Here is a 16,680-nt window from a genome sequence, read left to right as displayed (position 1 = left end):
ATCCGAAAAAAGCCCCACACCAAAAAATTATATAATCCCGAAACCCCACATATAGAATTAAATTCCATACCCCGTACCATATGGAATTGATCATCTTCCACACCCTACAAAAATTATTACAAATGTAATCCCCGATCCCTGCAATATAGCATATGAAATGAGTTCCTGCTAATAATCAAAGGACATAATAAACCAGAGGAATGCAACACTTGCACGTAATAATCTCCCATCCTGAAATCTCGATGATTTCATTCTCCCATCATCGTCCCCCTCTCTTTTGCCACATGGGTCAGTGACTCTTGGGACACCCCGTGTATAGGTATAAGCTTCTTCTTCATGTTCTTCACCTTCATCATCTTCATCATCATCACCATCATCATCATCTAGACATTATATATACATACAGGTATCCGCACTGATACACACACAGAGAGAGGGATACCATTTCCTCTCTATAGATAAAAGCGAAGGACCCAAGCACGTATTTTCGGAGGTCAGTAACCAGCGAGTCCCGAGTGAGAGGGAAGACCCCAAAGTCCCGTTGGTTCACTCGATGGGGAATGTTGAACCGTGAGGTTCCAACAGCAGCGCCTAGCCAAGCAGCCACAAACCAAACAGCAACAGAACATATACAACCAGAGAGAGAGAAGAGTGAGCTAACCTCTCCAACTCTCGGCTTGAGTGGAAACACGAAACGACAACGACGACAACATCGACGACGACGACAACGAAGAAAAGAAGGAAGAGAAACGGGAGAGAAGCAGAAAACCTTCTCTTGTGGCCATCGCGCTATCGCCATACCATATTATAACCCATACAAACCGCCTCTTACCTTGGAGTCTCTTCGCCTCTGTATGTGCCTCTACCTGCTGCCTGCCTATAGGTATACTCGTCTTCAGAACATCAGTTCGAACCACGCGGCCGTACGAAAACAATCGTTCAAACTTAACAAAAAAAAAAAAAACCCACGAAACCCATTTTCAACAAATCTTCAAAATCAAAATTTTAACAACTATTTGTGCCCTTTGTGATTAGCATCATCATTTTGGATTACTGTCAAAGGATATCAATACTATTAAGGATACTATTAAGGATCAGTGTCCTAAGTGTCACCAACTAACTATTGTGTTTTAAGTGTTTCCAAAATACACTACTGTGTCTCTTTTGCAAGTGTCCAAAAAACAACTGTGTCCTCTTCAAAGTGTTTTGTGCGATTCTCTAAAACAAGAACTGCATTTTTTTTGGTGGTGTACGGTTTTTCTTAGTTTTGAATCGGAGAATTTTTGTTTAAAACAGTTTTTCTTTGGATGAAACCTGTTGGATATACTTGGATACACACGAGCCGGATGTTGCAGTTGTTGAACCAGTGATGCTAAGTGGAAACAAAACTTCCAGGAGTTGATTTTCCTGAATATACATATACGCGGGAGATGCGCGTTAACAGTGTGTTTTTGACAGATTGTTAAATTTCTGGTGTCCAAAACGGAACACAGAAGGTGAGTGTTTCGAAATATTTATTATTTGATCCCCATTAAATCCTTAGGAATTTGGTATTTTCGGATTTGTTTTCTTAATTTACAATGGGAGAGTTTTATAAATTTCTGATGATTTCCAAAAGAGGTTTTTATCTATGATGATATTTCAAAAAGGTTTTAAAATTATTTGAAGATATCCAAAAGAAGTTGTAAGAATTAGCTGATGATATCCAAAAGTAGCAATGAATTTGTCATCTGCGAGGAATTTTACAAGGGGGCTGGCTATTGATGTGTAAATTATTCGTTTCCGTTATTTTTTCGAATCATTTCCTTATTAGCATCTCAAATCTTAATGGATAGTTGTTTTGGCATTGAGAACCTTTAACATGTTTTTGTTAATTTCGTCATATCGAAAGAAAGCAATGACAATATTAATCCTATTGCTAATAGGATTTGTATTAGAAGTCATTACTGATTAATTTTGTTTTCATTCGAACCAAATTTGCAATTAAGATTCCTTTTATTTGGTATCAAAATCCGTTATTTTTGCTTTGACGAATTCTAGGAATTTGGACAATTTCTGAGTCTAGTAGTGGAAATTAATTCTAGAATTCTTATTCTTGAATTCAGGAATAATTTATTATTGTAGATAACTTTGTGTTACACTGGAAATTTCTGGAAGATTAATTTCTGAATTCCGGATCGTTGGAATTTAATTCCCAAACTCTTACAAATTAATTGCCATTCATTGAAATAAATTTCGATTGGAATTCATTAATTAAATTTGATTGTAATTAATTATTTAATTTTCATTGAAATTAATTTTGATTGGAATTCATTAATTAATTTCCATTGAAATTAGGTAATTAACTTTCATTGAAATTAATTTCTATTGGAATTACTTAATGAATTTTCATTGAAATTTACTTCGATTGGAATTAGGTAATTGATTTTTATTGAAATTAATTTCTATTAGAATTAATTATTTAATTTTCATTAAAATTAATTTCGATTTGAATTACTTAATGAATTTCCATTGAAATTAATTTCGATTGGAATTACTTAATAAATTGTGATGGAAATTAATTTCTATTGAAAATAATTTCCATTGAAATTAATTTGTAATTCTGCATATAAATAATTAATGGAACAATGGAAATTAATTCCCAATGATAGAAATATAAAAATAATTCCCACAGTTAATTAATTACCGAATGTTAGGAATTAAGAAAATTATTTCCGAATACTGGTAAAGTAATTCCCGAATTCCAATAATTCTCAAATTCTGTACCTTTAATAATTTTGTTGGCACTATTATTTAATTCTCTGTTGTTTCTGAATTCAAAATCATTTGAATTCCCAAAATCCTAACGCAATGAATAAACATTAATTAAAAGTAATTTCTGCAGGAAATTCCTATTAATATTGAAATTAATTTCTGTAATAATGAAATTTCCCTTTGCTTGAAAATATAAATTTTGCAGTAATTGAACTTGACCACGATAGAAATATATAGTATTAATTCCCTTGATTAATATTGATTTCCGAATGTTAGGAATCTATATAAAATAATTCCCGATCACTGTAAAATTAATTTCTGAATTGCAATAATTCCCGAATTCTGCAGCTAATAATTTTTTTAGCACTTGTAATTAATTCTCTATTACATTCTTTTGGGAAATTAATTCCTGAAGAATTAATTTCTATTTCTATGTCGTATGAATTAATCAATTAATTAATTTCCCTTAACCCTAACGTAAATATCCGTTTATGGAAATTAATTGTCAACAATATTGAAAGATTTCCAATTATAGAAAAATATATCAAAATAATTTTAATATGAATATATATAAATAATATTAATTTCCGAATGTTCGGAATATAAAAATTTTAATATCCTAATTAAATTTACGATTTCTAAAAATTCTCGAATTCCAAATAATCAAGGGAACAATTTGTAAATCAAATATTAATTAACAATTTCTGATTCAAAAATATTCTACGGATTAAAAATTTTCAAAATTAATTAACAGCTATTCTGATTCAGAACGATCTAAATAACAACAATTGCCCGTTTTTCAATGCAAAATAAAAATTATTCTATTCTAAAATTCGAATTATGAAATTAATGTTTATTTAATTTAATTAAAAAATTTTCAATAACTAATGAAATTAACAATATAAAAATATAAAAATTGCAAAAATCCAATACAAAATGAAAATTATAATTAAAAAAAAAAACAAGGTAAAATCTCCCGTTCACGGTTGGTGTGGCATCCCGAGCAAGACATTCACCTTTGGGGTCATCCTTGACATTGAGAGAAAGAGAGAGAACATTCATGAACGATATGCCTCCAATGAATAGAGTTACAAAACAAACGTAATTGTGTTTTTATTTATTATATTAAAACAAGGGGGGGAATTATCTCGTATAGAATTTTTCCATCCGGAAGTGAATTGTTCTTCTTCTTCTCGTTTTTCTTCTTCGTTTCCTCCTCCTCCTCCTTCTTCTTCTTCCTTTTTCATTCTTTCACTTGTTTCAAATCAACACACGTGTGAATTGCAAAGAAAAAAAGTGGAAACAATAGAAAACAAGATTTATTGGAAAATAATCACAAAATTATTAAAAAAAAAAAAAAAAAAAAGAAAAAAAGCGATAGCCGTATATTGAGACTCAGGCGCGCGCCATGATGGATAAACATTATGTAGGTTAGCGAATTGAAGACTTTCTTGAGCAAACAAGTGCACACACACCGCGCGCGTCCTGGCGAGTTAAGGTCGAAATGGGACATTGACCTTTTCGACGTTTACCGCACGTTAACTTATTGTTACAACCGTCCTCCACTCCTCTTTTTGGATTTTTTAAGTAGTTTTTGAATATTAAATATAACGAAATAAGTTAAAAATTTTTTTTTTTGAACTGAAAACGAAAATTTTAACCTGTAAATTATTGAGAGAAGGAAAATGTCACGTTAAGCCTCTATTCGGTTTTCTAGACCGGGGTATTTTTTCTTTATTAATACTTTTTACATATAATTAGATATAACAAAATTTTGTATAAATGAATTTTTGGTAACAATTTTGCAAAAAAAATCACAAGTAGCGCCTACTTGGTCTCACAGACCGTTTTTTTTTATCTAAACAGTACTAAACGTTTTCAGTTATAGATAGAATAACAAAATTTTGTATAAATCAATTTTTGGCAACAATTTTGCAGAAAAATCACATTTAGCGTCTACTCGGTCTCTCAGACCGGTTTTTTTTACCTAAACAGTACTAAATCTTTTCAGATAAAAATATAATAATAAATTTTCTACAGCTAAATCAATTTTCTGCAAAAATACTAAAAAAAATTCGCATTTAGCGTCTACTCGGTCTGTCAGACCGGTTTTTTTTTCAATTCAATGATAATTGAAACATAATAATAATAATTTTTAGTTTTCGTTTTCCTTTCATATTATTGTCAATATCGAAGAGATCTTTCTGGAAAGTTCGACGACTTTCGGGCAATATAAAACCTGGTATAAAGTGAGTGGGGTGGGGGGGAGTAAAGAAGAAGAAAAAGAAGAAGTGATGTAAAAGAGTACATATAAGCTAACGAAGGTTTTTAGAAAGTGAAGTTAAGAGACTCTCGGAAAGTTCCTTGGCCCTTTGGAGAAGCATAAGAAAGAGAGAGAGAGAGAGAGAAAAAGATTACGACAGAAATTTGTTTTCCGGACATTGAACGTGTGACTTTAACGGGACGAAAAACGGTACTTGCAATAACGTAACCGATTCTCTTATATATACCACTGCGATATGCTTGATGGCATGTTTTTTTTTTGCTTCATTTTTCATGTGCAAAACAATTATTGTTGTTCAATAAATTTGACAATTTTCCAAAAAAAAATTTTGAAAAATCCAAAAAAAATTTTTTTTTTTTTGAAAATTATGAAAAATTTTTGATTTTATAGAAATAGAAAGATAAAAATAAGAATATTTTCAAAAAAATTGTAACAAAAATTAATAAAATGAAAAAAAATTTACAAAAATAAAATTTGCAAATTGTAAAATATATTTGAATAAATTTAGGAAAAGAAAATCTAAAAAAAATTTGGGGAATAAAATTTGAAAATTGTAAAAAATGTGATAAATTTATAAAAAAAATGGTACAAAAATATTTGCGAAATAAAATTTGAAAATTGTAAAAAATTTGCGAAATTTATGAATATTGAAAAAATGGAATTATTTCTGCAATACAAAAAGTAATTTGAAAATTGGCAAAAAAAAAAAATTGGAAAAACTTCTAAAAATACAAAATAAAATTTTAAAATTGTAAAAAATTTGATTTTATAAAAAGATACAAATCAAAAAAAATTTGAAAATTGTAAATAATTTTTCTAAAAATTCTAATTTTTTTTTTTTTTGGCTCATTTTAAATGAAATTTTTTTTCCTGTTTTTTTTTCATTTTTTTGGTCATTATATAAAAAAAAATTAGCGTCTCAAAAATGTTTGTAAAAGAAATTTACGTCTTTTTTTCTATTTTTAAAATTTTTATTTTGTGCAAATCTCGTTATAAAAGAAGCAACACACAGAAAAACCGTTAAGTATACAACACATTATTTTCTAATATGTGACATAACGGTTTCTGCGCAAAACTTCCCGTCTAAAATCATCATCATCTTCTTCTTCTTTCTTCCTCTTTCTCTCAATAATTTTTCAAAAGAATTGAGGGATCCTTTTCTCGATTATATATATATATATTTTTATAAATCGAACAATTGCAACGGAATACCTTGAGATAAAAATAAAAAAAGAAAAAAAAATTCTCCTCACCAAAAAGGGTTGGCACAAATTCAATAGAACCCGGAAGTTGGGCTTTTCAGCGGTTATATGCGAGAAAAAAAAATAAAATACCGAAATATACGAAAAATCTGTATAAAAAAAATTCTTTAGAAATTTTTTAAATTCGAAATAAAATTTTTTTTTGTTTCAAGGTATTTATTGGAGCGGTCATTGCACTTTAATATGGATGAATCGAAAGTATTAAGAGAGGAAGACAAAAAAAATTATCCCTCTCTCTCTAATCCGAAATAATTGTTGCATCATATTTGTATTTTTTTTTTTTTATTTATCGGAGGGGAAAAATAAAATTTATTTGATTCAAGTAATCGATTACTTGACTATTGTCAAATAAATATTTATTTGTATATATTAAATAACAATTATTTGAGCCAATTAAAAAGTATTTGTTTCAAAAAAAAAAAAAAAAATTACTAATTTATTTATTTTTGTATTTATTTTACAACTTTTACAATTATTTGAATTCAGTAAATATTTATTTAATAATAGTCAAATAACAGATTATTATATTTTTATAATAATAATTTAGTACAAATATTTATATTTATTCTATTTTTATTTATTTTGTTTATATTTATTAAATTATTTAATTTATTTTATTTTTATATATTTATAATAATAATTTATAATAAATTTTACAAAATTTGTTTTTTCCACTAAAGAGTTTCGTAGAAAGAAAAAAAAAATATTCTTCTTTTTAGAAAAATAAATTTAATGAAAAAAAAACAGTGATTTTCCAACGAAAATTCTTTTTTTTGCAATTTTGTGCGAATTTATAAAGAGCCAATAAAAAAATGTAACTTAACGGGATTTCGAATGAAGAATTCATCGTGACGTGTAATCTTTTTGGGGTGTACTCCGGATTTATTGGAGCGGTCATTGCACTTTCGGATGAGTCGAAAGTTATAAGGACTTAAGAAAAAGAAAAAGAAAAGAAAAAAAAAAAAATTCTCATAAAAATGAAAGATTATTCTCTATATGTGTCCGTTAACTGTTTTTTTTCCCTTTAAAATATTTTATAAACGAAAAGGAAAACGCAAAAAAAAAAAAACGATATTTATTTATTAAACGAAACTGAAATGGAAATTTCGAGAAAAAATCGCGCATATATGCTACATTTTTTTTTTTGAAAAATAATTATTAAATAACTAAATTTTTTTAATAATTTATTATATTAAATAATAATTTAAAAAAAAATAATAAAATAAATAAAGTTTTTGTAAAACTAAAATTTATATTTTTTATAAAACTAAATTTAAATTTTTTTATAAAACTAAATTTATAGGTTTTAGAAAAGTAAATTTTTTAGTATTTTAATATACAATATTATTTTAGTTAAAATTTATTTATTTAAAAAAAAATTTATTTATTTAAAAAAATTTTTTAATTATTTAAAAAAAATTCTTTATTTAAAAAAAAATATATTTTTTTTTCTAAGAAAAAGTACCGTAAAATATGTAATAATTTCCCGTGAAAAATTGATGAGATGTTTATCCATATAGCGATTTCGCGATAATGCACACATACATATATACATACACACACACACACAAGCCGAACCGTAAAGTATTACGCGTTACCGTAACGATGACCGTCAATGCTATTATACCAGGTGTCCCGCAAAATCGAATACCATTCACTTTAAAATGACACTGTCATTTGCTATTAATAATAAATCTAGTCCCTTAAACTTTTATATATATAGTATTCAAAAGTGTGTCTCTCTCTCATCATAGAGAACACTAATCGGAACGACTCTCTTTTGTCAAAATCAGCGCAGCACATATATATTTTATATAAAAAAAATTTTTTTTTAAATTATATTAATTTATTAATAAATTAAATAATTAAAATTAATTAATAATAAATTAAAAAATTTTTTTTAAAAACGTCAGGTTTTTTAAAATACATAAAAAAAATTAAAATTACTTTCCAATTACTTTAGTTTCAATTTATTATTAGCATTAATATAATAATAATCATATAAATAATAACAATAATAAAAATAAAAAAAATTAAATAATAATAAATAATAATATTCCCGACGCTTGAAACAGTTAAAAAATTATTCAATTGATCCGGTGGTCTAGTGCTAAAGTACTAGAAAAGTAATACTCTTCGGTCGGGGTTCAATTCTTTCTCAAGGTGATTTATTTTTTAAATTTTAAACTATATTTATTATTACTATTATTTTATTATTAGTACTTATTATTCTTATCGTTAGTTTTTATTATTATTATCACCATTATTATTATTATTATTATATTTAATTATTATTCTTATAAATATTATTATTATTAAATATTTTTGCACAAAAATTTAATCTAAGGTAGTTTATGTGTTTTTTAAAATTTCATTAGTTTTACAGGGATTAATTTATTTTAAATTAGTTTAAAAAAATGGTGAACAATAAAAACCAAAAAAAAAAAATTGCGTATTTTTATCTAAAAAATTCATGAGTTATTTAAATTTTAATAATATCACTTTAAAAATTTAAAGTTATGATGTATTGTTCTTTAAGAAAAAAATTACCACAACAGTAGGACTTGCAAAAAAGGCATTTATTTTGCAAAATATGACTTTAGGTTAAAATGAAAAATTTATAATTTATTAATGTTTGAAGCTAATTTATTCTTTTGTATCAAATTAGTTGTATCAAAAAACTTGGAAAATTACTAATATGTCAAATTAAAATATTAAAATATAAAAAATATTCAAATTCAATTAATTTAAACGAGAAAAAAATGCTCAGGTCTACTGGACCCATGGTGTTAAGGGTTAATTAAAGATAATTGATAAATATAACCACTTTGAAATGTTTCCCTGTTCCCTCATATATATATATATTTTCCCCAATTATTCATTATCTAGTATGAAACACTTGCTTTTAGCCACAAAATCCAATACGATGCACTAATCACATTCAACGAATTTTTTCTTCATTCAATATATGAAAATCTGAAAAAGAAAATTATTATTATTAGTTGTATCAAAAATACTTAGAAAATTACTAATATGTCTTAACTAATATATTAAAATATAAAAAAAATATTCAAATTCAATTAATTTGAGCGCGAACAAATTCTCGGGTCTACTTGACCCATGGTGCCAGTTAAGGGTTAAATTAAAAAAAAATTTTTTAGTAAAAAAAATTGAGAGTATTCCTTAATGGGACAACGTGAATATATATAAATGGATGGAATCGAGAAAAAAAAGGCTCGTCTCAATAAAAATTGGAACACGCGCGAAGGGAGTGAAAAAAACGATTTGCGTGCGAGCGCGAATTTTGATGACGCTATATATATATATATATATATATATATATATATATATATATATATATATATATATATGGGGTGACGTGAAAATAAAAAAAAAATATGGAATTCGCGTGAAAATTTTTGCAAAAGGAATATTGGTTTGACGATGAGTGAAAAGTAGCGACCGTATGTACATATATATAGATATACATATACACAATATATATAAAATACAAAACGCGACCGAACGAAAAGTCAATGACCGTTCTACATTGACGCGTTGCGCCGGCCTGAAGTGCCGCCTGAGTTGAGTAAAGTCACGGCCAGCCGTCAGCCGTGAGATTCCTTCCCTGTATACTCTCGACTTCAACGTCGCTTCACTCCTATACCTATATATTTATATATCAATAACTCTATCAATATATTTTCCAATGAAAATTTAAAAAAAAAAAATTTTCTACAGCAAAAAAATAAATAAAAAAAAAATAATGCAAAAATTTTTCGGTATTTAGAAAGAAAAAAAAATTGCCTAATATTTTTATATAATAATACGTAATATACACAATACAGTATAATAATATAATTATATTAATTAATTACTTAATTAAGAAATAATTATTACTTTTTTTATTAATCACTATTTTTTAATTATTATTGTTATTAATATTATTAGTATTGTTGTTATTATTATTATTAACAGTATTGCTAAGAAACCAAAAATTTAAGGTTATGTTCATCATACTTTTACGTTTTACCTTGATTTAAAGTTCCATTACAAACTATTATAAACATAACCTATAATTTTTTGCTTCCCTTTCTTTAGAGCGCGCCACAATTTAATGTATATATATATATATATATATAATTATTATTCAAAACCTAACCTCACTTTTATGTCAAAAATATTACTCGCAAAGAATATGAATATATTTCCCGGGCATTTTTTATAGTGTAAAGATAATTTAATAATCCTAACCTCACTTTTGTTCCAAAAAATGTCCACGAAAATTCAAATTCTAACCTTACTTTTATTCCAAAAATCACCGCACGAAGAACATAAATAATGAAAAGCTCAAATCCTAACCTCACTTTTATGCCGAAAATCACTGAAGAATATATAAATATTAGAAAATTCAAATCCTAACCTCACTTTTACGTTAAAAAACAAAAAAAAAATCACTGCAACACAAATTTTTTTTCAAACATTAAAATTTCATTAAATAAAAAAAACATTTTTCCTAAGGAAACACCAACTTTAATGATAATTTAATATAAGTGTGAGAAGAAAAACAAAAAATTATTGTATAATTATCGAATCTCATCAAAGTGGTAAGATGGAGGAGGGGGGGGGGGGTTTGAACATTCCTGGAGTATATATATATATATGTTACAAAATTACTGTTTACTATGTACATTTATTTTTCTTTTCAACATTAAATTGCCATTAGTGGGGGGGGGATTTGCCTTTAATGTATATATATATATATATATATATATATATATATATATATATATATATATATATATATATATATATATATACAATATAAAACAAAAATTAACGAGAACTACAATAATTTTCCTCTTTTGCTTCATGAAACACACCAGTAGGGAAAAAGGAGTAATTTCAGCTGCTGGAAGGCAGCCATTATTTCCTCGTCGAAGGATTTTACTCTTCGCTTCGTTTCGCATTAGCTACATTCACTCACAGTGTGCCTGTTCAAATAGAGTGAAAGCTACAACAAACTCTCAAGTTCAATCAAGAGGAATTTTCCTTTTATATATATATATATATATATATATATATATATATATAATATTTATTTATAATTATAACTAATGCAAAAGTTGAAAAATAATAATAATAATAATAATAATAATAATAACAAATACAAAAATAATAACAACAACAATAATAATAATATAAATTATTAGAAAAATATTTTTTTAACTCTTGTTCAAATGGAGTGTAAGCTACCAACAACTCTAGAGTTCAATCAAGAGGAATTTTTCATTTATACATAAAAATATATTTTTATTTATTTATATAAATTATACAAAAGTTGAAAAATAGTAATAATAAAAATTAAGTAAAAAAAAAAAATTTTCAACTTTTTTTGGAATAGAGTGAAAGTTATAAACAACCCTCAAGTTCAAACAAGAGTAATTTTCCTTTTATAAATGTATAAAATATAATTTATATATATATATATATATATATATACGTGTGTGTGTATTACATAGCTAAATAAAAGGCATATTTCATGACATTGAATTGTTTGCGCAAGCGCAAATATTTATATTATATATAATAGCAACAATAGATCAAAATCAGGCCAATTTTCTTTTTCACCAAGAATAAGAGAGCAAAAGAAATGTAAAAAAAAAAGAAGAAAAAAGAAAGTCTCTCATTGCATTGCAATTTATATATATTTTCAAATCTAGAACAAACCAATATTATATATTTGTGTGCGAGTGAAAAATATTTTTTTTTTTTTTGCTCCAATGGATTAAAGACCCCTTAAAAAAAAGTAAATTTGAATTTTTTTTTTTAAATAAACAAAAGAAATAGAAAAAACTATATAAAAAAATAGATACCTTCTGTACTAGGATGCATGAGACTATAAAGTATCACAAGTGCATGGTGTGCTAGGCACTTTTTTTTTCGCTATCGGCATAACCAACGGTCAAATGTGACGTCGAGTGTGCTGCTTAGTGCATTAGTACCGTTCAACTCTTTCTCTTTCGTTCTCCTTCTCTTTTTTCTTTTCCTATCACTTTGGCGAACCTGAAAAACCTTTGCCATCAACTCAATTCTAGAATTTTTTTTTCTACATTTATATATTTAAAAACACATTTTTTTTCTTGTTAAAAATTACTATTAAAAATTTATTTTTGAAATAATTATATATATATATATATATTGATAATCTTATTTTAAGAGGAAAATATGACATTTTTTGATATATGATCAATTATCCTCTTAAAACAAGAATAGTCCTCAAAATAATAATAATAATAATAATAATAATAATAATAATAATAATAATAATAATAATAATCGTTAATAATCTCATTTTAAGAGGAAAATATGCCTTTTTTATAAATGATAGTCCGTTGTCCTCTTAAATCAAGAATAGGCCTTAAAATCAAAAAAATTCTATTCTAATTTTGAAAGAAATAACAAAAATTTGTTATAAAAGTATATATAGTAATTTAAGTGTTAATTTTCCTCTTCGATTAAGAAGTTTTGTTTAGTATAAAAAAAACGATTATCCCCGTCAAAACAAAACTATATTAAAAATTAAAATTTATAATCTGAAATTTAATTTCTTTTTTGTATATTATTCTCTTTTTAAGAAAATAATATACGAGTGTAAAAGGAATTTTCCTCTTAAAAACAAAATTATTATCTATACGAAATTTTATTTTTTTTTATAAGCGATTATATTATTAAAATAAAATTCATTGAAAGTAATCTTATTTTAAGAGGATAATACCCTTTTTTCCCCTTAAAACAAGAATATTCAATAATGGATCTTTTTATAGATATAGGAGGACAGTTACTTTTTTGCCTCTTAAAACAAGAATATTAAATAAGGGATAATTCAAGATGAAAGGATCATTCCTTTTTTTCCTCTTAAAACAAGAATAATAAATAAGCGATAATTCCAAATGAAAGAATTAATCTTTTTTTTTCCTCTATAAACGAGAATATTCAATAATGGTAACGTACAGAATAATTCCATAAATCAGAGTATATAATTTTTTTTTCCTCTTAAATCAAGAATATTTAATAAGGGTTAATTCAAAATGAGAGGATCATTCCTGTTTACCTCTTAAAACTAAGAATATATTAAATAAACGACAATTTTAAGTGTTCCTCTTTTTAACCAGAATTCTTAGTAAGGAATGTATAATTCTTTTTTTTCCTCTTGAAACAAGAATATTTAATAATGGGTAATTCCAAATGAGAGGATAATTATTTTTTCCCCTCTCTAAATAAGAATATTGAATTGTAAATTCAAATTTTAAAACTCGATTTACAATTACAAAAAAAATATTTTTAATTTAAAAAAAAATTATATATGAATTAAAAAATTTTAATTAGATACAAATTTATAGACATTTTTATAATATATGTAGATAGGATGCAGTTTTTTTTTAAAATAGTGAGGTAGGTAGTAAGAAGATAGGGGGTGGTTGAGGGGGTTGTATTGTTAGTCCGATATAATATACTGAATGTATATATATATATAAGAACACATAAGTACATGCTAGATTTCATCGCTCTCCATATATGCGAATCGCATTAAGCCGATAATATGCAAGCGTCGGGAACGAGTACGCTCATTCGTTATATAAGGTGAAAGGGCGACTGACATTGACATTGGAGTTGGAGATACTCAATGCGGAAATTACAAGCTCTCTGTTATTTAATCTCTTTCGCAACAACTCATCGACAATGATCTTCAAAAGAGTATAATATACATATATATATATATATATATATATATATAATATACAAATTTTGAATTTTATTTTTTGTTTTCTATATTTTTAACATAACACTACTGTCAATAACCAATTTTCTGTTTTGTAATTTATTTTTTCAGTGCAAAAATTTTCAATGCTTTGATTTTTAATATTGTTTCAAAAAAAATAATTTGTTTTTATAATTTTTGTAAAAAAAAAAAAAAATTGTATAAACGAAAAAATTGTATAGAATAATTTTTAAAAATACGATTTTTTTTTACAAAATTTTGTATATTTGCAAAATTATAATTTGAAAATTCAATGAAAATTTTTTTTTTATTTCAATGAAGAGAAATATGTGAAACAAAACTTCCTTCCGGAATTATAATTGTAAATGATAATTATTTCTCACATTTTCAAAAGCCATGATCCATTGAAATATATATATATATGTATATATTTTTTTTTAGCAAATACACCACACATGTAATAAGAATTTTAAAAAAAGACAATTTTTTATTTTCAATAATACTAAAAAAAAACCATACGCAAAAAAATCTTCACCTGAAACAACAATAAGTTTCACTGGAACAACGATATGTTTCACTAAAATATCGAAAGTTTTCGCTATTCTAGAGAAACATATAACTGTTCCAGATAAATTTTTTTTTCCATGTAATAGTAAATTAATAATAACAATAATTATAAAATATTAACAATAATAATACTAATAATAGTAATAATAATAATAATAATAATAATAATAATAATAATACACTGAAAAAAAAATTTATTTGATTCAAATACCGGTGTATTTGGTTATTATCAAATAAATATTTACTTGAATCAAATATTTCTTATTTGAATCAAATAAATGGTATTTGCTTCAAATACTGAAATATTTGATTCAAATACTATATATTTGATTCAAATAAGAAATATTTGATTCAAGTAAATATTTATTTGATAATAACCAAATACACCGGTATTTGAATCAAATAAATTTTTTTTTCAGTGTAATAATAATAAAATAATATTAATAATAAAATAATATTAATAATAATAATAATAATAATCAAAGAAATAAATGATATAGGACAGGAATTATGTCGCGTGCCGGTTAAATAAAGTGTGCTATTACAAAATGGGTTATGCAGCGCAAGAGAGTTCTGGGTTCAACAACCGAACGGTGAACTGAGAGCCGGTAGCGAAATGATATAGCGGTCGTCTAACTCGCTTGCACTCGTCTGGCCGTGCGCTCTTACCCCTCTACTTTTCTTTCACGTGTCCCATTGAAACTCACTCCTCCCCAACAACAACGACTGCGAGGACGACAACGCGAAGACTACGTACATTCTATATGTGCGCGGTTTATTGTGTATATGTGCAAGAGAGTCGACTCGTTGACTGTGACCACTTAACGAACCTGGCTGACTAAAGTACGAGTGCTACCACTTGTACTTTTGCATAAGACAATCCCGTTAGATACAACTTTGCAAAAAAAAAAGAGAAAGAGAGAGAGAGAAAGAGAAAAAACCTCATATAATTATCTTTCTTTTCAATCAAGACCATTTCCCATTCTTTGTTACTCATTTCCTTTATATATCTACATTCTTCAATATATGCCTTCTTATATCTGTATTCTTTCCGTCCGGCCACGTGCTGATATATAATATGATTAACATGTTCTTTATTCATTGTTTGTTGCAATCAAAGTTACTGCGCATTTTTATTTGTTGTATTCTTTATTTAAAGGCAGGGAAAAAAAGGTATAGAACATTACTGCGCAGCTATAGAATGTAATAGATACTACTGCGCATCTATAGAACGCAAAAAGTGCTACTGCGCATCTATAAAATGCAATAAGTTCTACTGCGCATCGATAAACTGCAATAAGTTCTATTACGCATTTATATAATGCAAAGAGATCTACTGCGCATCTATAGAATACAGAGAGATCTATTGCGCATCTCTAGATTGCTGTGAGATCTACTTCTCATCTCTATAATGTAGAAAGATCCATTGCGCATCTATAGACTGCAGTGAGATCTACTGCGCATCTCTAGAATGCATCTATAGAATGCAGAAAGATCTACTGCGCATCTATAGACTGAAGAGAGATGTATTGCGCATCTGTAGATTGCAGTGAGATCTACTGTGCATCTGTAGAATGCTGTGAGATCTACTGCGCATCTCTAGAATGCATCTATGGAATGCAGAAAGATCTACTGCGCATCTATAGAATGAAGGAAGATCTATTGCAACCTACAGAATGCGCAATGTATTGCGCATCTGTAGGCTGCAGTGCGAGATCTACTGCGCATCTCTAGAATGCATCTATGGAATGCAGAAAGATCTACTGCGCATCTATAGAATGAAGAAAGATCTTTTGCAACCTATAGAATGCTGTGAGATCTATTGCGCATCTATAGAATGAAGAAAGATTTATTGCGCACCTATAGAATGCTGTGAGATCTACTGCGTATCTACAGAATGCAGAAAGATCTTTTGTGCATCTATAGAATGCATAAAGATCTATTGCGCATCTCTAGAATGTAGTGAGATCTACTGCGCATGTATTAAATGCAGAGAGATCTATTGCAATAATTGAATAATAATGCTATAA

At 26.5% G+C, this 16,680-nt stretch overlaps 1 protein-coding gene across 1 annotated transcript in view; it reads left to right on the top strand.

Moving 5' to 3' along the window:
- Positions 1-532: 532 nt before the first annotated feature.
- The window catches only part of LOC127291606 (uncharacterized), a 36,506-nt gene continuing 20,358 nt past the window's right edge, over positions 533-16,680 (top strand). The window contains exon 1 of the mRNA XM_051320806.1: positions 533-1,496. The gene's annotated coding sequence lies outside the window, so the exon portion shown is untranslated. The remainder of the gene's footprint in view (positions 1,497-16,680) is intronic.

The sequence above is a fragment of the Leptopilina boulardi genome, unplaced genomic scaffold, assembly GCF_019393585.1.
Source record: "Leptopilina boulardi isolate dan_hultmark-lab unplaced genomic scaffold, ZJU_Lbou_2.1 LbouV2_144, whole genome shotgun sequence".
Lineage (NCBI taxonomy): Eukaryota > Metazoa > Arthropoda > Insecta > Hymenoptera > Figitidae > Leptopilina > Leptopilina boulardi.
This window is presented reverse-complemented; position numbering and strand designations above follow the sequence as displayed.